This window comes from Lissotriton helveticus, chromosome 10 (genome assembly GCF_964261635.1).
Source record: "Lissotriton helveticus chromosome 10, aLisHel1.1, whole genome shotgun sequence".
In the NCBI taxonomy this organism is placed as follows: Eukaryota; Metazoa; Chordata; class Amphibia; order Caudata; family Salamandridae; genus Lissotriton; species Lissotriton helveticus.
This window is the reverse complement of record NC_136071.1, coordinates 333,612,982-333,639,494: the sequence shown is the minus strand read 5'-3', so window position 1 is coordinate 333,639,494 and position 26,513 is coordinate 333,612,982. Positions and strand designations below refer to the sequence as shown.

General features: G+C 42.3%; 1 pseudogene; it reads right to left on the bottom strand.

Annotated features, from left to right (window-relative positions):
* Nucleotides 1–4,403: 4,403 nt before the first annotated feature.
* Nucleotides 4,404–26,513, bottom strand: part of LOC144784009 (uncharacterized) — a 156,234-nt pseudogene continuing 134,124 nt past the window's right edge.

The window sequence follows — 26,513 nt, the reverse complement described above, 5'->3', positions numbered from 1 at the left end:
GGATCACTGTTTTTCTTATCGCGCCTGGATTCTTTGCTGGCAGCGTGGCCTCATCAGTCGAAACCTTCTTTGCTGAATCCGGCTGCTCTTTAGTCTTATCCTTATCTTTTTTATCATTCTTAGCGGAGCGCAAGGGCATTTTGATCGGCTGTGGCTGCGGCTGCCGCTGGTGCTGTACAGATCTTTTAGAGCTAATCTACTCACCAGATCCCGTAACTTCCCCTTCAGCCAGAAATACTCTGCTAGTAACCGGACTTTTAATACAGCACCGACGGAGAGCGCAACTCGGGATTGCCGCCAGAGTTCAGGGGCCATTGGGGGTTAGCAATCAATCCATACGCAGGTTAGTTCTGGTGATGATGATGGGAGAGAGGAGTTGGTGCGACCTCTCAGCACAATCCGCCCGCGGCCATCTTGCCCCGTCGTCGTGTGTGGTCATATTCCAATGATATTTCTGTTGGTAACCTCAGTCATACAATGTGATGTATATAATTCATTGCTAAAGAGGGGAGATTGTGCAACGTACTAAATAACATCTGTTTAAACTCTTCAGAATCCATTCATTCAGCAGCTTAAAACCTTAGCTTAACATGAAACTTTGGGCTCCAATGCTCATCAGTCACTATGCTTCAAAACACATTATATCAGCTCTCTTTCTTGGGGCAAGAACCCATCCATTGAGGCAAAAGTACAGTGCAGGCTAATCCTTTAGACATGTAATAATCATTTGGTCTATTGTAATAATCCATTGGTCTATTATGCCCATTTATTGACATTTGACTCTCCTGTTGTATGTATGACTGTGGAGTCCTTAGTCGGAGGACATTGCTTGCCTTTGCACTGTTTTCAATAATAACTATGAAACAGGGTTTTAATGAAAATCATATTTTAAAATTAATATATTGCAGTACTTCTAGGTGTGGGTTTTGAAACGTTCCGAACAGTTAATCTCTAAGATGGTTCTGTACCTTTCTCCCCATTTCAGTGTATGATTGAGCACACCACATAATAAATGTAATGACTAAGGTCATAGCTTGAAATTGAGTTCTTGAAGAATATCCTTGCAGAACTTTCAAAGTAAGTAGAGGATTTGAACATCTTAAGGGTGTTATGCTGGGTAGCTCAGAGACATTTTTTTTTAAATGAAAGTAATTAATTTAAAAAAATGAAAAGGCATTTTTGAGGATTTAGCATTTTTGCTTAAATGCAAGTACCAAGTCCAAGGTTTTAAGCTGTGTTAAGTAAACTAAGGCAGTCCACATGATAAATTATGACCAATGGGGTATAAACAAAAAAATGTGTTGACTTCTATAGCGCTCTCTATTCTGTTCTGCCAGTATTACCCCCACTTCTTTGGCGTAATGGTCTCCTCTGCTACACTCCCTAAAATATTCTGGAAGGAATTGTGGTATTAGATGAGAGGAGTGGATGCCCAATACAAATAATAAATAATGAACTCAATTCTTGTCAGGATAACCACGAAAGTCATTCAAAATACCTGTGCATACTGCCCCAAAAGTCTCGCAAGCACGAACATTCGACAAAAATGTGGACATCGTTAGCTCCTACGCAACCACACCTCACATGCTTAGAACTTGCGCTAAAAGGTATCTTTGATCTGGAGATCAAACTGAAGGCACCGCTTATCCTCCTAGGGGAAGATGGAACACTAATTATGTTGTTGAGGCAGTCCCACAGAAGGTTGCTCTTCTATCTGATTCTTATCGCCAGGAGGGCAATCTGTTTGAAATGGAGGGACCCCTTGCCTCCGAGAGTGGAAAATTGGGTCAGGGTCGCTGTCAGGATGTGTTGTTTAGCCCAGGGAACAGCAAAGAGCCCTAATTTGACTATATTGTCTGACTTCTTAATCTGGTGTCGCTCCTTGGATGTTTGTTATCCGTCCTTATTATTACACTGACTAACTGGCAAAGGTGATGGTCCAGGTTGGAAATGGACCCGAGCAAATGCAGTGACGATGGGTGGATAGTTAGCCGATGCTAGTTTTTTTCTATTATTGCAGATGCTCTTTGGTGATATGAGGGGGAAAAAATACCTGTGCATAACCCTCTGGCAACTTGACACAAAGGATGTCAGCCTCAACTTAGAGGCAATGTGTAAAGTATTTATGCAGCACACTTACAGTAATAAAGTGAAAACAAAATGCCACAAAAATCCCAAACAAAATAAAAAAAATAGAGCAAACTTTAATAAATACAATAACTCCAAAACATTCAAAATCCAATCAGTAGAATCAGATGTTTTGATGAATTCAGTAGGACTGTGTATCTGGACAGCATAGACTTCCGGATACTGGAACTTTTTTTACTAGTATTCATCAGAGAATGTTGGCCTGGTTCCTAGCTAGCTCACAGTGCCCCATCAGGACCCCTACGCTTACCAGGGTGGCAGATGGTATCAGCAACCTCGAACATGACCACTCTATATTCACCAAGGAATCATGGAAATAGATCTACCCTTTGATTTGTTTACTTTTTCATACACATGGTAAACGCAAGAAATATACAAATTAGGTGTTAAAGCATTTATTAAAACAATCACATTGAGAAGGAATAACACCAGGTGTATGCCTCCAAATATACTGGAAACCAATGAGTGTGAAAAGACAGAATCATGGTGAATATGGAATGGAAGGTGGTAACAAACAAAGACCCAATCACTTTGAAAAAGTGTACCACACCCGCAGTATTGAAGCATAAATATTCCGTGCACAATTTTATAAACATGCGGCCGCAGGTTTGTGCGTAGGAGCAATTTCATTTCAGAAGAAGACCTTGCTACTTGGAGATCAAATGTTTCTTGAGCAGATGTTAGGGGAACGTCCCTTTGAAACATGAAGGAATTTTGTCTGCTACACTTATCAAAGTTGAAGTAAAAAATTGAATAGAAGGCCATACTGTAACTTCTCCAATCTTGTGCATTGGAGGAAATAGCACATTGTTACAGCACATAACGACTGTGGAAACTGTCACCACATATAACATTCCTGGTTTAATTTCACAACAACTCTGGTAATTTAGTATCAAGTAATTTCCATTGGTAAGTAATTGAAAATCAGGCTGAAATTGTGATACGTGGACTCCCCCTCAGATAACACACCAGATTTGCCATAGTGGTATTGAATGCCCCATGAAGTGTCACCCTTTGCAAAGTAATGAATGGCCAACAGAAGTTTCAAATTTGTTTCCGCTAATGAAAACCTCCACTCAGACACTTGTAGTTGAAAGGAAAAAGCCATGTTTCATGAACAAAACTCACCCCTAACTCATAATATCTTTCCACTTGAAAATGTTTCAGACAAGATGTAAACTGAAATGTGGATATCGGCAGTGTGATAAATCCTTGAATGAGCCATATCGCAGATGGTGTCTCGGTTACCGTGAAAGGCAATTTCCCTAAACACTCAATGTAAAGAATTGTGTATGTGGCATCTTCTTTTGCCACCAATTTCTGTGCGCGTGTTAAATTAAATGACAAAAACAAGTTTGCTGCATTTAGGTATTTCCAAGGCATGCAGTATGATTTTAAAACCTACAATGTCTAACTCAATTGCATAACACACCTAAGCTGTACTAGAGACAGTTCATTATGTATAAAATTGAATGCTGATGAAATAAAAATTTTCAAAGAATAAATCCAAGTAAACAATGTAGTCATGCCGTTATCTACAACAGCCAGAATCTTTTCCAAATGGATCCTGTCAATTCATCCTAAGCGTTTAGCAGCTTCCTGCTTAGAAATGTTCCACAGCTCATCGTAAGTGACATAAATTAAGGATTTCAAATGTGGAGGCCTAGGATCCCACAAGAAATCTTGTAAATCCAGGTTTTCAGAAAGGAGAGAAAAATGTTCTCTACTTCAGAATGAGTGGAATGCTGTAACAATTGATGGCATAACTTTCCTACACTAAAAGTGGTAACTAGTCCTGAGTGTTGTGTCTACATGTATCAGGGATCTAGTCGACTAGCTTTAAAATCGATGGAAGAGTTTAGAAAACAAGCATAACAACCATGAGTGTCCATTGGCCACACTAACTACAGGCCTGAACTTGAAATTGAAGAATTATATGTACCATTCTGCACCATACTATTTAATTGTTCTTCTGTGAAATTTGCAAATTGCTGCCAATTTTCAAAACGTGCAATAGCAAGAAAAACTAGGTGTGTTCAGCTCTTTCATTTTTGCCAAACATAGGCAGGAAGTTTGCTGCACTGTTTTATTAACAACGATCATCTATTTAGGGATTAAACAAGCTCTAAATAAGGTGTAAAGACCCTGCACTTGCCAGTGTTTTGTTCCCCAAATTGATTTCAATGCAATGTTTTCTTTCTAACAGTCATAGCCTTGTATGGCCAGATGAATGAATCTGATTAATTTAGTGTTGGTCACATATTGTTCTTCTTTGGGCACGGGGCAAGCTTGAAGTAATTTAAGTACGGGTCTAAAATGTTATAACCAGAGAAATAGGTGTACTTTCTCAAATAGGTGTTTGAACTGCACTCTGGTGGTGTCAAGCAATGTTCCCATTGTGTGTATTTATAAGCTGTACGTGGAGTACTAGCTCTGTGTAAATAGTGATGGGCATAGTAATTATAGCAAAACTTTTTACCATAATTAGCAGAATTCAGATATAAGTCCTCATTTTTTAATACATTCTAATATTCCAGTTCAGATAGCATAATTTTTACAATGTCCACGTTCCACTCATCAGAGATGGAGCCAGGAGTAATGATGTTATCCATAGCAACCCTGAAAACATAGAGAATCTGCAATGCTTCTATAGGACCAAAAATATCAAAGTGAACCTTATCCCGCACAATTCTATCAGAGAAAGGAAAAGCAGAAATGTACACAAGAGAAAGGTCTCTTCGTACTTTATATGAAGAAGAATGAGGCCTCAATAACTCAGCTACCAGTTCAACAGCAGAACATTCTGGAAGGTAATGTCCATTTAAAAAAAAAAGAAAAAAACTGTCACAAAGCCAATCCAAATGAGGAGTAAAGCAGTGAAAATGTAATCTAAATGTAGATCCATGGATGAATCAGATAAGCCTGATTCAGCCAAATAAGAAAAGCGTGTACACCATATATTGAAGTGTGTGAAGAGTCAGAAGAAAAATCATCTATGTCAGCAAAGTAGCCAGAAGCAGTCTGTGAAAAAACAGGGACCTCACGTGGTAAAGGAGAATTGGTAGACACCTCCAAAGGTGGTTATAGTAAACAACTTTGTTGTTAGGAGTAGCAGCAGAGCACTGTAAACTCACAGTTGGTGTGCATTCTGTATTATTAGTTGTAACAGGTAACAGTAAAACTTCAGTTTCTGTAGACCCCAGTCCTGGTGAAACAACATTTGTACTGTTTATTGAGTGTAGAAGAAGTTCCTGTATGGTGGCGCGAGGAGATAGATAGGTAGGTACCAAGGAGTCCTCTGTGTAGGACTGGCCACATTGTGCGGTTTGAGTTGGTCTATTTAGGCAAACCATTTAATTCTACAACCAGTAAACAGCGGCAATATTACAGTTCTGGTACCTTGAATGCCAATTACTGGCACTGGTTCTCTGTATGATGGTCCAAACTCTTTTTGGTCGGTGATCTTCTCATACAATAGACTCACAATTTTAAGACTCCAGCTGGCAGTTGCAGGTTGCACCTTCACTTCATCAGTGGCAGAACATTTAGAAATTTCATTTGATTGCTCATCTCAGAAGATTTGTAGTTCTTTTAAGACACTGAAATGTGTATTGATGTCAAAAGCTGTGTCTGCCACCACTGCACCAGGATTGTCGAGATCTGGGACATACATCTGAAACCCAAAGAGGCACTCATAGGAAGTCCGACCACCCAGGGATCTTCTAGGCAGAGTATTACAAGCTCTCTGGACGTCATACAAGTGGTGGACCCAACTATGACCTTAACCTAATAGTCTAGCTGTGAAAGACTGCCTTAAGTCACTCTTTTTCCTTTCCACTATCACATTTTCCTTAGGATGATAGGGGGGAATAATGAACATCAATACTCACGGTGCCCATGGTGAGCCCTGGAGGTGAACGCAGGTCCCTGGTCCAAGTAGAATACTGCTACTGCATATGTGCCAATAAATGCTTGTAAGTGCTTAATAATAGTTTGAGCGTCAGCCGATTATTGTGGCCACATTCATAGGAATCTGGAACATAAATCAACAGCCAAAAGAATCAATTTAAATGAACAGTCTGAATTTAGAGGTCCACAGTGATCCAAATACACACAAGCTAACGGCTTTGATGAGGTGAGAAGAGGTGTCTGAGTGGGTGAGTCATGGTGGAACTGTTAATTTGCTGGCAAATGTTACAGCTAAGGATATATTGCTTAGTCATTCTGTACAAACCATGCCACTGGTTGCGTTTCTGTATCAGAGAAACTGTGGCCATAACACTTGCATGGGCAGATGCCAACACTTCATGAAACCTACTATTAATTCTAGCCTGTGAGAGTTAGATGGATCTAATACATACATTCGGTATAGATATGGATAGACACACTATATAAGGTTTTCCTGCCACAATAGATAATCTGGGGAACTCTGTACAATTGTTGTTGATCCCTACAATAGATAAGTGCCAATGTTAATAGAATGAGCTAGTTAGTAAGCATTGACCAACATGTTCCCATTGGTTGCTATTGTGAGGCAATTTCTATTTTTTCACAAAATACCCCTTATTAGGAGGTGTTGGATCTGTTGGCACTAGATCCTCTTTTATTTATGTACACCCTTGTAGCTCACCTGACCCTGAGTTTTACCAGAGCAGGTTGGCGCCCTAAACTAGTTTTACCGCAGGGACCCGACCCTATGGCATTCAGTTTATAGGAGTTTTCTGTGGGAGGTATGTGACACAGGGGCTTGGTTTTTGTTTTGTTCCTTTTTTCTCATTGGAAGCAAAACACAACAGCAGAGCCATTCACAGTCATGTGACCCAGAACACTGGCAGCAAGGGACAGTTGGTTTGGTCAGGAAAATGTCAACTTTCTAAAGTCAAATTTTGAGAATAGTAACTTAAAATACGACTTTACCATTTAAGAGGATTTTGAATCACAATTCATTTGAGTGCAAATAGTATATCGATATCTGGTCCCAAACTGAAGTAACAGCCTATTAAAGGTAATAAGGTAAGTAACCCAGTGTTACTCTAAGGGAGGGACATGCCTTACAACAGAGAAACACAACTTTAGGGGTTTTTAAGTGCAGAACATGTAAAAAGTAAGCCCACATGTCCTACTTTTTAAATACCATGTGCCTTGCCCTATGAGAGTTATTTGCCTACTTCAGGAGTGACTTATACATTTTAAAAAGGAAGCCTTTGGCCTGGCAAAAGGTATATTTTGCCAGGTCAAAATGCCAATTTAAAACTGTACTAGGAGCTGCAATGGCAGATTTTAGACATGCCCTAAAATGCCTCTTTTGTGGGTGGCACAATGAGTGATGCGGCCTACTGGTAGAGTTTAATTTGCAGGCCCTGGGTGGCACATATAGTCCCCTATAATATGGTCTTAGGGGCATATGTATCAAACAAATGTTTTGCAAGTCCTTAATTGCGATTTTTAGCGAATCGCTATTAAGGACTCGCAAAATGAAATGTATGTAGGGGTCGCAATATTAATTGCGAATTCCTAAGTATTCCTTAATTGCGAATCGCAAATTGCGATTCGCAATTAAGGAATACCTTCCCAATAATTTCTCTGGGCCTAGAGGTCCATAGGAATGAATCGGAAGACATTCGCAAGTTGCGAGTACCCATTAGGTACTTGCAAATTGCAAATGCAATTTCAAGGGTGCAAGGGTGTCAAAAGGACACCCTGTTGCACCCCTGAAATATGCATGTGTGCACATGTGGTATGGGCAGCGCATGGCACTTTGAAAAATGCAAAAAGTTAACTTTTCTAGGAAATCGCAAATTACCACCAACTTGAAGTTGGTGGTAATTTGCAATTTCTTAAGGCAAATTCGCACAACTTGGGTGCTTTCAGAATTTCACTTCAGGAATTGCAATTTGTGATTCCTTAAATGCATTCGCAAAATAGGGAATCGCTAATTTTGCGATTCCCTATTTTGCGATGGCCTTTTGGAATGATACATCCCAAAAGGCTTTTTCCTGTTCACAAATGGGTCGATTCTGAGAATCGGCCCATTTGCGAATAGGAAAAAGTCTCAATACATATGCCCCTAAGTAAATTAAATATACCAATCAGGTGTAGCCTAATTCTACCATGTTTAAAGGAGAAATCACAAGCACTTTACCACTAGTTAGCATGGAAAAGGTGCTAAAAGTCAACAAAAACGAGTTCAGCAAAGGAGGGCATAGGAAGGCAAAAACCTGGCGTGACCCTGCAAATAGGGTAGGGTCGAAGATATTCATATGAGAAATTGAGCACCCTAATATTCTAGTGACCTCAATATAGAATAAAAGGGACTAGGGATTCATCTGCCATTGTAAAACCCCATAATGCTTGATTGACTTTTGACCCTTACATTTTGATTTGCATTCTGGCTGATGACTGGTATATTAGGACTCAGCAATAGAATGTGTAAATTGGCATGGTCTTTTAATTGAGGTGTAACTCCTGATACTAAAGGTTTGGCTTGACATGGAAGCAAGACATAAGCAATATGCTGGATGGTGCGTAAAATTTATAGCTATTATTCTATAAAATAAATATTGGTAGCCAGACTGCAAGTACAGTTTTATTTACGGCTAAGGGATTATTGATGATGCTGTCTGGGCAAACCTGTTACACTCAGGGTGACAAATGCAAAATGAACAATTGATGGACAATATGGAGAAGAATGTCATACATTCACCCCAGTACAGAAATATGGGCCTAAATCCATAGTTTCATTGCTCCCCCTGCCATTCGAGTGTGAACGCAGCCATATGCAAATCAGTCTTGACCCTGCTCCCTATGGGAACAGTCAAGCTAGATTTGCCAGGCTAGTTCCTCCCCGGACTGAAAACAAGCATCCTAAGACCGGTTTTGGGGATTTACACCTCATCTGCCGGACTAGCTTGACTCCAGTGGCATGGAGAGCAAGGAACCCACATCTGGGCAAACCCGTCCCACCCGGGGTGACAAATGCAAAAAGAACTGAAAAGTTTCAGTGCTCCGTCCATCATCTTCTTGTATTTGGGTTGTTCAATCTAAGTTGGCAGGGTATGCCCAGAAGTAGGGCCATTGCTCACTTTGCCAATGGATTCAAGCTAGCCTGGCTGATGAGGGGTGTTACCCCGAAACCAGTCCCAGGATGCTTGTTTCTGGTCCAAGGAAGACCTTGCTTGGCAGTTGGGGCTGGACTGTTCCCATGAGGCACAGTCAAGACTGATTTGCATATAGCTGGTTCTGAAATGGTGTGGTGAAGTGAGCTAAAGAACGATGATGGATTCAACCCAGATCTGTGACTGGGGTGAGTTTCTGAACAGTTTCAGCACTCCGTCCATCATCTCCTTGTGTTTGCATAGAATCTTGTTAGCCACGAGGTACATGTACTACCTTCCTATGTCCAAAGAAACAATTTTTCAGCCTACACAACTCTGAGAAGTCCCCCGAGTTAAGCTCAGCTCCCTGTTTAGGGTAGGAACTAACGTAAACTATGGTACTTGTACTGTCACTTGATCTAATTTTGAACGGTGAATCATTTTTCATATGCCAAACATCAATAATTTGGTGTAATGAGTCATTCATTGCAAGCTTGTTGGCCACAATGTAATTGGGTAGTGTTTAAGGGGCATTACGAAACCACTAGCATTAGAACCAAGCAAAATTAGAACATCTGACTATTACAGAATGGGAACTGCAGCCCTCCCGATTTTCAAGGGACATCTAGATAGCCCTTCAACAAGAGCAGTCAAGCTAGCTATATATAAGCTGAACAACAATGCCATCAGGAATCATCAGGGTCCGCATTATACATGCGGTGCATTCTACTTCATTGCGCTGGGAGCACCTATTCAAAGGTGCGCCCAGTGCAATCAAGGAAAATATGGCATATTATGATGAATGTGCTGCTCTCAGTGCATTTGAAGCAGCCACTCCATATTTTCACAGTGCAGGCGGCAATCTGCCTGCACTTTTAAGGGGGTTTACAGATCAGCTTGCAGGCAGGTGAAGTCAGGGACTGCATACATCTGCAAGGGGATGTCTGTGGGTCCATAGAACCTCCTTCCCCCCCCCCTCCAAAGAGCTGCCCTCAGAGGGTACATCAACAGTGCGCCTCCTGAGAGCTTCTTAACCTCTGTGTCGGCGTCTGTAATATGGCACAGGCGCAGAGGCAAAGAGATTCCTTCATTTGCATGGGGCTCACCCCCATGAAAATGAGGGAATGCCCCCTGAAGATAGTGCTGGCGCCTTATGTGCGTCAGAGCTAACTGTATTACAGAATCGGCTGCCCAAGCATCTGTGACTCCTTCTGTAATACCAAAATGCCCTGGGGATCTGCAAAACGGGCGCACACACCCTTTGCACCCCCGGGGCACTTTGTGCAATACGGCCCCAGGTGTTTTAATTGTGATTGATACGTTTTCTTCAGGAATCTCAATGGAAGTGAATGGACATTGCTATTCATACTCATTATTAAGCCTGGGCGGTGCTGGTGGAGCGGCACTATGCGGAGGTCCACGGAGTTGAGGACCTACTCCGTGGAAACTCCGCTCCACTGCCCGCCTCCACCCCCCTAGGAGAATTACAAAAAATGCACGGGAGCATGCGCGCATGGGTAGATCATCATGAAACCAAGGAGGAGGAGGACGGCAGCCTGGGGACGCCACAGTTATGGTAAGTGTTACTTTTTTTAACCTTTAGAGTATATTTAATGTCATTCTCCTCGGGGTGGAGGTGGGGGCTGAGCAACCCCGCTCCGCCCCGGAGTGTGCCGAGTTATGCCTACTCCGCATTCGCCGTGGAACAGGAGTAGGCACAACTCTGCACACTCCGCGGGCAGAGCGGAGCTCTCCGCCCACAGTTATTCATTATTTGTTGAAAGAATTATTTAATTGGAAGAAAGTGGGTTACTGGTTGGGGGGGGGCTAATCAAGTAGCAACCACAATCCTTGGCAGGGTGAGAGACAAGTAAACCCCAAATTAGCCTGTGCTTAACCTTCTGATAGCTTGGAACAGAGCAGTCAGTCTTAACTTAGAGGCAATCTCCAAAGTATTTATGCAACACTTCAAACAGTAATAAGGTTAATACACAACACAGGGAAAATCACACACCAAAGTAAAGAAATAGAGCAAAATGTAATAAATAATTAGACACCAACCAATGGAAATCAAATCATTAGAACTGGAGGTAGGCAGTTTCATAGTTTTAAGTGAAAACAGGACCAAAAAGCCCAAAGCACCACTCGCAGCTATCTGCTAGTGCAAGACCAGGAGAAGGTCACATGTTTAGGCCGACTGTAATGGTGTGTGGGTCAGAAACAGGGACCGGGTTAGTCCAGCTGAAAAGTTACCTTCTTAGTCCAGTGCAAAGAGTCTCATTTATGGTGGAGGGGGACACAAGGATCTTTAAAGCATTGTGGATCGTTGTTGATGTAGTACAAACAGGCCTGGCATTGCAGACAGTCGTCGCTGTAGCACAAAGATCCTGATGTTGCCACAAACAGTCAGGCCGGAGCTTCATGGTGACTCTCCCCATTCGTGGGTGATGCTGTAGCGTGATGAGCCAGTTTAACAGAACTTTGCATTTGCTGGCAGCGCGAGCAACAAGGTTTTGGCACCAATGGGCTCATTAATGGTCGAAAAGAGCACACAAACTTCAACTCAGCTCCAGTGAGGCCACACCCCGAGTCCAGAACCTAAGGGGTACCACTTGGGGTAAAGAGCTGGCTTCAACTAGATGTGTGTGCTGGTAACAGGCTGCATGAACTAAGTAGCTAAGGCAGGAGATTACCAACTTTCTAAAAGTGCAATTTTCAAAATTGTAATTTAGAATCCAACTTTACCATGAGAGGAGTTTTCATTACTACTCCAAAGATACCAAACATGCACTGGTTACCTGTTTCCATTTGGAAGTTACAGCTTATTGAATGTAATAAAATAGTTCAAATGTTATCCTACAGGAGAGGTGCGCCTTGCAGTAGTGAAAAATTATTTTAAGAGTTTTTTCCAGTGCCTCGACATGCAAATCATAAATCTAGATGTTCTACTTTTTGCATCCTGCCCTGTGAGCTGTTTAGGACCTACCCTTAAGGCGAACTATATGTATTAAAAAGGCAGGTTTGAGCCTGGCAAAAGGTGTTTCTTATGTGCATTGGGTTTGTGATCCCAGTGTGCCTTGTGGTGGCTGTTACATTTGGCCACCTAGAATCCAGGTGGCCATTTGGACTATATGACCAAACTGAAGCCTCCTTTACACCAGACTAGACGCCTAAAGATGACCTCACAAAATTTACTAAACAAGGTACAGTCTATATGTTCTGAGATAATTCACTCAAGAGGCTCCTCCCATGGAACCCAGTTCATTTGCTCCTTGTCCTGGAATAGGACTTGAAAGAATAAAACAAAGGCTGATTAATTAATTCTACCTTCTATCACCAAGAAATGAGTGCCCATATGCAGCAAAACGTGGTTCGTTGGCAATTGAAATCTATGGATGAGAGTTTCAGACATGCAAAGTGTTGCAATGATGATTCAAAAGTGAAGCTGAAAAAGATTAAGGCGAAATACAAGTTGGCACACACTTAGCGGTCACAGAAAGGATGTCAGAATGCCCATTTGTGGTGAATTCGGGATATAGCGCTGATCTTCGTGTTGGTGCAGGAGTGCAGGGAGTTGGTATCAAGGTGGTTGGCAGATGACTCAGATGAGTAACTTTCTTCCAGAAGTCAGTGATCTAGGTATGGTAGTTGATTAGAATTCAGGGTTGGACATAAATATGTTAAAAAAACTGTTCTATGTCACATTTGTAACAAGGTGGACCAGTGGAATTGCGAATGTACATTTAATCCAATCCAAATGCAAAATCCTGCATTCAATGAAGCATGTGACCTTGCCTCTGTTAAATCACATCTGTGAGCCTCCGTCCTTTTGAAAGTTAACTGATATAATCCCAGTTTTCCCTTCAAAGCTCTCTGAAGTAGCTGAAAAACAGTGTCTGTACTTCAAAAGAACAATATATAAAATAAAATAAAAAAGGATGCATATGTATTCATATTTTTGCATTGTTTTAATTTATTTTCTCTAAAGTTTTTATAGAGAATCTGTGGTTCCATATTTGCAGTAATTAAAGATGGCCTAAGGCAGATGGTAATAGTTTTACAGTGAAGGACCAAAAATACAGCTGAAGAATAAGGCCCAGATTTACTATCAATTTTTGCCAGGTGCGCATCACAAAAATTACAGTGTTACATTAGGATTTACATTCCGCTTGTTTTGAGCTGGAAATTAACTCTAAATACACACAAATTTGTACTATGCGCTACTATGTCCTACTTTTTGTCAGGGAAATAGCATGTGGGGTATATGGGCCTTACAACCACACATGGATATTGATGCAAATCCCTATCTACTAAAATTGGTTGACATATTTGTGTCAAAATCTTACACCCCTTCAAAGTAGCCATGACATTGGAGAAAAGTTGTATTTTCTCCTAACTTTTCCAACTTTGCATTGGTGCTAAACTGTACAGCATACATACAAACTGGTAAAATAATTAAACTAGGTGTAGGAATAGTGTTTCGCAGTGAAAGTAGGCCCTTTCAGTATAAAAACTATACCAGACATCACACATTCACCCTTGGACTATGGTGCAAGGGTGTGTGAGTAGTGCAAAGCAGCTAAACCTACCACAGCACAAGAAGAGAGAGAAGCAACACCATATCATAGTACATATGGAGTGGTTCTGCTTTCTCCTTTTTACACAAATCAGTACAGCAACTGGTTGCTGCACACTGCTACGTTTTGTAAATGTGCCCATAAGTGCCTAAATTCAAGTAGTCCAGAAATTGGACTCAACATCCTACACCTGAGATTAGTGTAATGGCAGGTATTGGCATTTTTGGGGTCCAGCAATTCCTCTCTATTACAATTTGCAGTGCTTGTAACAGGTAGTAATCACCACATTTAGGGGCATATTTACAAGTCCCTATTGACACCACAACGTCACTATTTCTGACGTTGTGGTGGCAATAGGGGCTTCGTCTTATTTACAAAGAAGCGTTAAGCCACTTAAATAAGGCACGCTTTCATGCTTTCGACCTACCAAACGAAGATCATAGCGCTAGCGCTTGAATGTGACCAGGATTTCTGCAAGCTGCTATTTCGTTTTTAACAATTTTAAAAACCTATTGATGTGAGAATATGTGTTTTTAAAATTACACTTCTGCAAGCTGCTATTTCGTTTTAACAATTTTAAAAACCTATTGCTGTGAGAATATGTGTTTTTAAAATTACATTTCTGTGCTCTTACTTGTTTTCTGGTCGCTACTCCCCGGTCCACCACAGCCTGTGCTGATTGTGTGGAGGGAGGCTTAAGCGACACCACTTCCTGGTTGTCCCATCCTGGGCAGCCATCTTGGGGAGGTTGACGGGCTAGTCTCCCCCCTCGCCCTCACTATTTTAGGGCGGGAATATTGCGCGCACGATCACCTACCAAACGAAGATCATAGCGCTAGCGCTTGAATGTGACCAGGATTTCTGCAAGCTGCTATTTCGTTTTTAACAATTTAAAAAACCTATTGATGTGAGAATATGTGTTTTTAAAATTACACTTCTGCAAGCTGCTATTTCGTTTTAACAATTTTAAAAACCTATTGCTGTGAGAATATGTGTTTTTAAAATTACATTTCTGTGCTCTTACTTGTTTTCTGGTCGCTACTCCCCGGTCCACCACAGCCTGTGCTGATTGTGTGGAGGGAGGCTTAAGCGACACCACTTCCTGGTTGTCCCATCCTGGGCAGCCATCTTGGGGAGGTTGACGGGCTAGTCTCCCCCCTCGCCCTCACTATTTTAGGGCGGGAATATTGCGCGCACGATCACCTACCAAACGAAGATCATAGCGCTAGCGCTTGAATGTGACCAGGATTTCTGCAAGCTGCTATTTCGTTTTTAACAATTTAAAAAACCTATTGATGTGAGAATATGTGTTTTTAAAATTACACTTCTGCAAGCTGCTATTTCGTTTTAACAATTTTAAAAACCTATTGCTGTGAGAATATGTGTTTTTAAAATTACATTTCTGTGCTCTTACTTGTTTTCTGGTCGCTACTCCCCGGTCCACCACAGCCTGTGCTGATTGTGTGGAGGGAGGCTTAAGCGACACCACTTCCTGGTTGTCCCATCCTGGGCAGCCATCTTGGGGAGGTTGACGGGCTAGTCTCCCCCCTCGCCCTCACTATTTTAGGGCGGGAATATTGCGCGCACGATCACCTACCAAACGAAGATCATAGCGCTAGCGCTTGAATGTGACCAGGATTTCTGCAAGCTGCTATTTCGTTTTTAACAATTTAAAAAACCTATTGATGTGAGAATATGTGTTTTTAAAATTACACTTCTGCAAGCTGCTATTTCGTTTTAACAATTTTAAAAACCTATTGCTGTGAGAATATGTGTTTTTAAAATTACATTTCTGTGCTCTTACTTGTTTTCTGGTCGCTACTCCCCGGTCCACCACAGCCTGTGCTGATTGTGTGGAGGGAGGCTTAAGCGACACCACTTCCTGGTTGTCCCATCCTGGGCAGCCATCTTGGGGAGGTTGACGGGCTAGTCTCCACCCTCGCCTAATCTATATGACCTCTTCCCACCCCGCGCAGCGGTGACGCGCAGCGGTAGCGCCGTATACGCGCCGAAGAGGCGCCAAAGAGAAGCCAGTCTGCGCCAGTCCGCGTCCAGACGCTTCTCGCTGGCCCGGGTCTGGGGTGGTGACCGGCACCATGGTGGGTACTCGAATTGCCTATAACTCCACGAGGTTACACTCCTTACGTCCCCCCGTCAGTCTTTCCTGTTGCCATTCTGTCTCCCCAGCTAATATCGACCATCACTGTAAACATTGTACATGGAGCACCTCCCGCCCATATAGCGACTCCCTCCCTTTGGGAGAGACTTGGAGAATGTATCTCCTTAATTGCCGGTCGCTACCCAAACATTTCACAGAGCTGCATCTGTTGATCGATGAGCTTAATCCTGACGCCCTATTTTTAACGGAAACTTGGCTTCAGATTGACAACGACCCGTCCTTAATATGGGCCACACCTCCAGGCTACACACTTAAGCGCCTCGACCGCCAATCGGGGAGAGGCGGAGGCCTAGCAATTATATACAGGGACAGCTTTAAGTGTCGGGTCACTCCTAATTCCCTGCTGACTTGCGAGAGCTTACACTTTGCACTTGATCTCTCCCCTACCACCACTTTTTCTGGTATTTTACTCTACCGCCCACCCGGTTCCCTGAATAATTTTATCACTCAAATTACTGATCTCACTGCCAACGCAGTCTTGACCTCATCTAACCTCACCCTGCTTGGGGATTTTAACATCCATTCAGATGACCCCCAGGATATGGCAGCTAATAACTTGCGTGCCAACATGCAAGCGTTAGACCTCTGCCAGAGAGGCCATCAGGCGACCCACAAGAAGGGACATCTCCTTGATCACATATACAGTAATACCAACCTTAATGTAGAGTCCCCTGTTCCACTGCCTTGGACTGATCATTTTTTGATACCGTTCACCTGGCTTTCTAACTCCTGTTCCCCCCGTGAGGCCTCTACCAAGTACATGGGCAGGAAATGGTCCTCACTTCCCCTCACCGACTGGACATTGGCTCTCACTCAAGACCCCCCGAGAAGGGCCTTGACCCCTGCCTCTGCTTCTAGCAACTTTGATCACTGGATCTCCAGCACCCTAGACCGAGTTCTTCCCAAACGCCCCTGTAAACTCATCAGAAGACCTAAAGTTGCACCCTGGTACACTCCTGCTCTGAGGTTATTAAAGCTTGACTGCCGCAAACTAGAGAGAGCGTGGAGGAAGGACCATTCTCTGTCTAGGAAAGATGATTATAGGTCCGCAATAAGGCTCTATAAATCAGAGATTAAATTGGCGCAAACCTCCTTCTACGAAGGGAAAATTAGTGCTGCAGCCAACGCGCCTAGGGAAATCTTTAGGATAGCCAAGTCCCTTATTTCACCCCCGGCTGAGCGTCCTACTGCTGAAGGGGCACAAGACCGCTGTAATGAGCTAGCTGCCTTCTTCTCCAAGAAAATTTCGACCATATACTCTTCTTTTAGTAATCCTACGGTCAACGCCCCCTCCGTCCCATCTAAGCCAGCTGATTCTCCGGCTCTCTGCAAACTGGATATAATTCCGCTTCTTGATGCCGGCAGCCTGGATAGATTAATTTCTAAAGTTTCTTCCGGGTCTCCCAATGACCCGGCACCCCCCCGGATCCTTGTCAAGGCACTGGACGTTATTCGTCCTGTCATCCTGGAAGCCTTAAACACCTCCATCGTGGCCAGGTCGGTCCCACTCCCCTGGAAGTGCGCCATGGTGAGGGCGCTTCTCAAGAAGCCCTCCCTGGACCAGAGCAACTTGTCCAACTATCGCCCCATTTCGTTGCTCCCCTGGCTGAGTAAACTGCTGGAGAGGCACGCCAACAATATCTTAACAGACTATTTGGAGTCCAACTGTCTGTTGCGTGCCTCCCAGACAGGTTTTCGCCCTCAACATGGCACAGAAACCGCTATGTTAGCGGTTACAGAGGAAGCAAGAACGACTTTGGATCGGGGAGGAAAGGTGGCCATTATCCTGTTAGACCTTAGCGCCGCGTTCGACACGGTGAACCATGCCACGCTATTACACCGACTGGCGGGCATGGGCGTGTCGGGCGCGGCTCTAGACTGGCTTACCTCCTTTCTGAGTGAGCGCTTTTTCCAGGTCTTCGAGGGTGAGATAGTCTCTCCCAAACACCCTCTCAGGTGTGGGGTCCCTCAGGGCTCCTCCCTGAGCCCGACCCTCTTTAACGCCTACATGGAACCTCTGGACAGGATAGTCCATCCCTTTGGTGTGCGTATAGTCACCTACGCGGATGACACGCAGCTTGTGGTCTCGTTAGACCACGCAGATGGATCATCCGACACCTTAGGCCCCTGTCTAGAGGCTGTTGCCAGATGGATGCAAGCCTCCTGTTTGAAGCTTAACGGGGAGAAGACAGACATCATTCTACTCGGAAATCCCTCCCCGTCTGCTCTTGCACCCGTCTGGCCACCATGTCTTGGCGCTCCTCCTGCCCCCAAGTCCCAGATAAAGAGCCTCGGGATCTGGCTTGACACCGCCCTTGATTTCTCGGTCCAGGCTACTAAGACTGCCGCCACTTGCTTTGGACTAATGAGGATGCTCCGGCGGGTGCTCCCTTTGCTCCCTTTCCAGGCGAGGAGGACCATGGTCCAGGCCCTGATTCTCTCTCGCCTGGATTATGGGAATGCTCTCTACCTAGGAGCACCGGCTTCGGTACTGCAGAGGCTTCAGGTCACACAAAACAGTGCGGCCCGCCTACTGTTCAATCTCTCCCGTCGGCAGTCGGCGAGGAAGGCTCTGAAAGACCTCCACTGGCTCCCAATGGCTGCCAGAGTGCAGTTTAAAGCTTTGTGCATTATGCACAAATCCTTTCACCGTGTAGGCCCAGCGATTCTGCACCCTTTGGTCACGCCTTATGTCCCAGCACGCCCCCTTCGGTCTGGTACCTTGCAGCTGGCCACCTCCTCTAAAATTAACAAAGCCCGTTGGGGTGGCCGCTCTTTTTCCCATTCGGCGACCAGACTTTGGAATGCCCTCCCCTTTGCCATCCGAGGAAATAGCAACCTCCTCTCATTCAGAAAGGCCTTGAAAACGCATTTGTTTGCTAAATCCTGCTGATCTGCCCCGAGCCTGCGCTAAACCATTTTATCTTCAAGCGCTGCGAGGCCCTAGGGCAGTTATGCGCTATACAAATGCAATTTTTCATTTCATTTCATTATATTCAGTGTGAAAAGAGAGGGCAATGGGCATTGATTTTGATGCTGCCCCATATTTACAAGGGTGGCGTAAACATAGGGCAGCACCAAAATTAAGATCAGTGAAAACCTGGTCTTTCCCTGGTGAAATGTGGAGAAATGTTTAAATTTTCCTTGTTTTTGCTGTTTTCATGTGTGCTGCGTTGTGCACCACACATGGAAACAGCAAAACGCCAATGATTGTGTATGTGCAGAAAGGTGGTCCTTCCTGCACATAAACAATTATTTAAAAAAATATATATGTTTTGTAACTTCTATTTGTGCTGCTTCAAGCAGCACACATAGAAGTTATAAAACAGCATTTAAAGATTGTTTATGTGCAGGAAGGGACACCTTCCTGCACACAAACAATCTTCCCCCTGCAACGCAGACACCCTTGCACTATGGTGCAAGGGTGCCTGCATTGGCGCTAGGCAGCTAAATTTAGCGGCAATGCAGGGGGAAACGCTGGGCTGCACCATATTATTGTACATACGGTGCAACCCTGCGTTTCCAAAGTGACGGAGCATATCATTAGCCTTCTTGGCTTAACGATACGCTTCGCCACTTTACTTGTAAATATACACCATGGTGTTACTGCACTGATTTCTGCTAATTTCTTGGTGTTCATGACTGTTGCCACTCATAATGAGGGCCTAAATAGTATACACAGTGCCACAAGAGGCAAAGAACCAGGCAGAGTGTACACCTATATCTATGCACCTAGAAAGAATGTATTTACATTTCAATATTTTGTTGCTTGGACCACACTGTATAAATCACCGTGCGTAAAAATAATACATGCATTTTGTCAGTGACATGAAAACCTAATATGAAAATCTGTTTTTAGGGGAATTTCACAGACCAACCCTAAAACTGAATTTTAAATTTAGATAAGGATAAAAACCTAAGTATTTGATTCCTAGGGTTGAAAACAGCATAATTGCTCTAAGTACTGCGTTTAAAAACCCAAAATTTTCAAATCATTGCAGCTAGCCAAAAGTTCCCTTTTCCCCATAGCAAAGCTATACTCTTTCCTAATGCAATATATGTGCCTTCATGATTTGCCAAAATTATTTCCTACTGAGGTTTTTAGATCAAAAATATCATCAGCCCTCTTGAATATGCCAATGCTGTCTTGCAACATGAAGCAGCAGCGGATAAGGACTTACATTTCAGAACAAAGTGGGTAAGAATTAAGAGACACTTTGTGCAGTAAGATTACTTCCTGTTGAGAATGGTTAAATTTAGAGCATATAGCATCTATTACCAGTAAAAAAAGATATGTATTCTTTAAACATGCTCAACCACAGAAAGAAATAGAAATTATACACCCAATTTCAATACTGCTTAGCAAAGGTTGAAAAAACATGGCCATATCCTACTCGAATACAAAAATCGTTGTAGCAACTTCAAGATTCGAAAATTCTAAAGAAAGCTGACAGGCTTGAGCCTTGCAATTATGCACTTTGTCGTACAGCCCTCAGTGGCAAGGGGAAATGGAAGGGAACATATATTTTGCATATAAGGGGAGAGATTTACTGAAATTTTACGCTGTGTTTGCGTCACAAAAGTGATGAAAATCGGCGTAAAATCTTTTTTTTCCGATTTACTTGCCAGCGCTAAACTTGTTTAGCGCTCGAAATAATGTGAAAGTAACGCAAAGCAGCACAGCACTTGCATCTGCTGCACTGTGCTGCGTGACTAAATGGTACATTGGTCCCAAACTTTCCTATCCATGTGCAGTTTTGCTGGGGCATTTAACATTAATTCACGCAGTGCTGTGCAGCAGCTGCAAATGCTGCGCTGTGTGTGGAAAGAGCAGGAGAGCACCAAATTTACTATAATATGGCACTCTCCTCCCCTATTCCTAGTGCCGGCACTGAAATCAGCTGCTGGGTGCCACGGAGACACCTTTGCGCCATAGTGCAAGGGTGTCTCTGTGAGTCTAGCATCGATTTTGTACTGGAAGGGTAAAATACCATGCTTAGACTAACTTTATTCCTTTTCCCTCTTTGTCAAAGTTGGAAATGGAAGGAGAAATGAAAGCATTTCTCCTTCCTTGCTCCTACTTCAAACGGGCGCAATTTTCTGATGCTAAACCCTGTCTACTTTATTTAGAAAATAGGGTTTAGCATCAGAAACCTTGGGTGGTTGCATGAGAATGCCCATTCTCCAGCCATGGTACCCCCCTTGATGCTAAGTAATGCAAAGCATCGCTATGCATTACTTTCACGTTATTTCCAGTGCTAAGCAAGTTTAAGAGCTGGAAAGTAAATTGGAATAAACGATATTGACCCGATTTCAGTCACTTTTGTGATGCAAACAAGGCATAAAATCTATGCAAATCTCCCCCTAAATGTGTTGTTTTTCGACAAGAGTTGATTATTAAGGTATGGTGAATAAAAATTCACTACAGCAGGATTTCTATGAAAGTCTTTGTGTATTTATTAAGTGATACTGACACAATCAGCAAAACTCCAATGAGAATGTCCCTCTGTGGAATTTGTGTGTTTCCAAGCATAATTTCATATAACAGGGAAGAAGGTATATACAGCCTAATGACTAGAACCTACAAGTTTGTAAGTTAAGTCTGCCATCACATTTAGCCTGTCATAAGAGTCTACCCATTCCAGACAATTTTCTCTCTCGTGGTCTTGCTGACAGATTCCGCCTAAAGATGGGCGATCCTTTTCAAGAAGGTGCTGCCTAGCGCCACCTCTCGGTAAAAGGGATGCTCACACCAGTTGTTCTTATACCGCTCCCTCTGTCCTCCGCAAGGCTCTTGTAATTGCCCTCCCCACCCTTTGTTTGATTGATGAAGATGTATGCAAAGGATAAAGGTGCTTGCTGTCTCTGACTCCTGCCAGTCCAGTGGAGGCCCCAGAAAGGATGGGATCCGGGGCTGTACTCATGGTCCAACTTTTATTTTTAGTTAAAGATGCTTTATTGAAGAGATTTGTGAAACAATACAGGGTATAATGATATACATCGGCTCAAGCATTACGTAAAACATAATATATAAGACAGTGAAATATTATACCTAAAAAGGATTGGCAATTTAGTATAAATGGCCATAGGAACATAATGCCTAGAGTCAATGAAACAAAACTAATATAGAACTGTAGCATTTAAAAAAATGTAAGAATGGCGATGAGGGAAGAAAAAAGAGAGAAGAAGAAAAGAAGAAAAGGAGAAGGAGAAAAAGAAGAAAATTAAGTACAGGGTTAATATAACATAATTAGCAATCATCTCATCGATACCAAGTAACCAAACAAAATAGTGGCTACCTCAAAGGGGATCCAAAGCGGTGCCCACATGTCTAAAAGGGACAACAGTTCTGGATAGGTATGAAGTGAGAGGAAGCCAGAGCAGATTTCTTTTAATCATTAAGGGTATTGGGGGAGCATGGGCTCTGTCTAACCTGTGATGATGTTAAACAACAATGGGGTGACCCTGTGTCTCTCAGAACCTGGGTATGGATATACAAACAAAAACAATGGTTCTGTCGGGCATACACACTCTTTATTTTTGGAAGAATTATTTCTTTATGTATTATTATACAACGTTCACTAATGTTATCCAAAATATTCAGAAACAATGAAATACATAGCATAGAACACTGATGCAAATTGATGAGTATTCTGGTATTTTATATAAATTAAATCATTTATATATACTCACGAGTTTGTAAACAAGGCTGTCAAAAAAGGTGAAAATTTGCGGTGATGTGTACTAAAATGACATTTGTGCTCAGTGGTAGGACATAGTGCATATATTATGTACAGGGTGATTAAAACCACAGTATAGACAAGGGAAGAGAATGGTGAGGGCCACAATATTACAACAAACACAATGACTCTGGTGCTTGTACAAACAATTCAATCATTTGCACCCAGGGCCTTGATAAATCTGGACCATAAGAGATTGTCGACGTTTCAACCCAATTAATGCTTAATTAAGAAGTCAAGGTGGGTCTCCATCAGGATAGGTGTAGGGAAGAAGGAGATGAAAGCCTATGGATGAGGAAAGTATAAATCAAAGTATGTTCCATACGGGAAACCAGTCATAGCACACAAGTTAGTGCTAAGATTTTTGTGATTTATTTAGGGTAAGTACCTCACTGCTTTCCCTTCTGTTAGAGTTCATATTGGCCTCAAACACCTCTATGTAACCTCTACAGTAAGTTGATGCAACCATTCTTTGCTACCTTATAAACTTTGACTATACAGCCTGTTGGAACGGTGGACAGGGGTCTCAGAAATTATTTCCCTGCCACGCCCATTCTATGAAAAAGGATCTCCACTTTCAGTCATTACAATGGTTCCAAGTATTTTTAAACCACATTAACTCTATGTGAAACTACAAATTCACTTCAAGTACTTCTGAGCCGGAGAATGAACAGTGATCTTTATGGCCCTTTGAGACGCTCCTGGGCAGTGGTGCTAAAACAATTTTCCGAGTGAGGGGACTGTCATCAACTGCACATCACTTAAGTCATAGGGACTGTTAAAAGTTCAACCGCCACACAAACATCAAGTATATCAAATGAGCGATTACAATTCAGCAGAAGAGCGGTAAAGGTGTAGTATATAGGTGCATTTTGGAGCACATAATCGCAAATATAATATTAAAGTTTGCACTCAGTTATTTACAGACAACACATTTTCCATTGAAATGGCAACAAAAATTGAACAGACATGCAGTTTTATCAGGGGCAGATGTATCGTTTTTTCATGCAATGCAAAGCAGCAAAACACCTTGTTGCACTGCGTGAAAGGGCAGGAATGAGCAATTTCTATCAAGATATGTCGCTTTCATGTACTCTCCTTGTGCTGGCACACTCAGTGCAGCCTACTGCCAACATAGGGACCCTTGCACCCTGGTGCAAGGGTGCCTGCATTATAGACAGAATTGCATTTGTGCAGAAAGGACAATTTGTAAAGAGGAATTAATAAAGAAAAATAAAGATATTTCTCCTCATTAGGCGTCGGTGGGAAGGTGTACAATTATGACAGATTCCTAGGTCTAAACTATCTTGTGTTTTGCACATATTATCATTAAAAATGCTGCTTCTTTTAGAAATGAAATTGTGCCTGTTCTATCCTGTCCTTCACCTGTGTTTTATATACTTGTTTGTATATTTACCTTGAGCTTATTGACTTTACTGAGCCAGTGTTGGTATATAAGAGAATGTGTCAGAATGCATGGATGGATGCTTATGAACACCCATGCTCCACCTTGGAACACCTCCACCAGGAAGTGTAATGCAAGGCTGCAACTTGTACTCCCTTGCATTTCACCAGAATTACCCGGCCATGTAGGTTGCCCTTGCATGGCTTGATAAATCTCATTCTAGGTTTTGCATCCTGCTATGTTGTTTTGTGTGGCCCAAGGGTGATTCAAAACATTGATAAAGCTCTCCCTACATTTAAAGGCATCTTTATTGCTCATTCACCTTCTGAATTCCAGCATGTTTATTTTGGTGGTGCTCTCTACTACCAGCACTTATGCACCCAAGATTTATTGATATGCTTTACAGCCACGTGAGACACACTAATGGCCAGATTGAATTAAATGACCCAAGGTACCATGGGTTGTTAGTAGTGGTGATGATGGATAAATCTCTCGACTTGGGATTGTATAAAAATACAATATTCAAACAATGACTTTGATGCTCTTGATGAAGATGTCCTACAAAAGATGGGCTAAAAATGCAGAAAAAGTGGCCAAGAATTAAGAGATGTGTTGTGTGGCAAGATTACTTCCTGTTGAGAATGGCTAAATTTAGAACATTGAGCGTCTATTAAAAATATGTTCAAATGGTGTTATGTGACTACTTTTGCACATACCAATGCAAATCATTGTGTAACACAAACATAACAAAAAAAGCTGCAAAGATTAAAAATGAATATCAGGATGGATCCATCTCTCACGAATGTCAGTGGTTCCTGGCCAGTTCTCTCGTGAGTATCTGTCAATTACCACTGATGTTTAAAACAAGGGTCGGTGCTAGACCCTTTAACCAGCTGCATTACAACATCAACATAAATGGCCAAAAGAGGGCGCCAGTTTGCACCAGGTTGCCGAAAAATCCTATTGTTGCTAGGGGAAAGTGAGTTGTAAAATGGTGTCTGGGATCTAGAAATTCATAGCACCTGAGCTCGTCCCGACGTTTTGTGCTTTTTTCGTTGTACAGTAAAAGCTTATTTTTTTAAGAAGTGGTTATGGGTTACAGAAAACAGATTCAATGAGACAACATCAAATAACATGCAATAACGACCAACGTCCAGATACAGTTTTTGGACTAAATATTGAGCTGTAATTATCAGGAAGCAGAAATATCAGACCTTAAACATTGTGACACATAAATATTGTGATCCAAGAATATTCTTGCAAAAAGAACAATTAATGGACAGAATGCTGATCAATGTCAAACATTCACCCCTGTACAGAGATCTGGGCCTAAATCCATAGTTTTTTGCTCCCCATGCCATTTTAGTTTAGACCCAGCCATATGCAAATCAATCTTGACCCTGTTCCACATGGGAACAGTCTAGCCCTAACTGCCAGGCAGGATCCTCACCGGACTGGAAACAAGCATCCTGGGTTGGATTATTCCCATGATGTACAGGGTCACAACTGATTTGCATATAGCTGGGTTTGAACTGTGGTGGCGAAATGAGCTAAAGAACGATGATGGATTCAACCCAGATCTGTGACTTGGGGTGAGTGTCAGAAAAGTTTTTGCACTCTGTCCATCACCTTCTTGTGTTTGCTTTGTTTGCCCTAAGTTGGCAGGGTATGCCCAGACATGGGCCCCTTGTTCACTTTGCCACTAGGTTCAAGCTAGCCTGGCTGATGAGGGGTTTTACCCCGAAACCGGTCCAAAGATGCTTGTTTCGGGTCCAGGGAAGACCTGGGTTTGCAGTTTGGGCTGGACTGTTCCCATGAGGCACAGGGTCAAGACTGATTTGCACATAGCTGGGTCTGCCCTGGGGTGGTGAAGTGAACTAAAGAACGATGATGGATTCAACCCAGGTCTGTGCCTGGGGGCGAGTGTCAGAAAAGTTTCAGTGCTCTGTCCATCATCTCCTTGTGTTTGCCAAGAATATACTTGATATGAGAATCGTTTTTTGAGGTAAGTAATACCGTTTTAGGTCAAACATATTTTTTTAATATCGATTTCAGCAATATAATGGTTACAAATATTGTTGATGAATAATTTTAAGGTGTTTTATTATATATAATAATGTTATGTCTCACTATAGTTTTATAAATGTTACTATTTTTTGTAAATATAGCATGTAATTTTAAGTGAATTAAAATGTTTATTTAATATTTACTAGTAATTTATAGAGTTTTAGCAGGTTGTTGGGTTTGTAGGGAGATAGGTTGGGAAGTTAATACGGTAATTATAAATTATGAATTATTTAATACAGTTTATTTAATTCTGTGATTGATATGTATTATATAAATGTTGTCAACTGGTTATCTTTGTTGTAT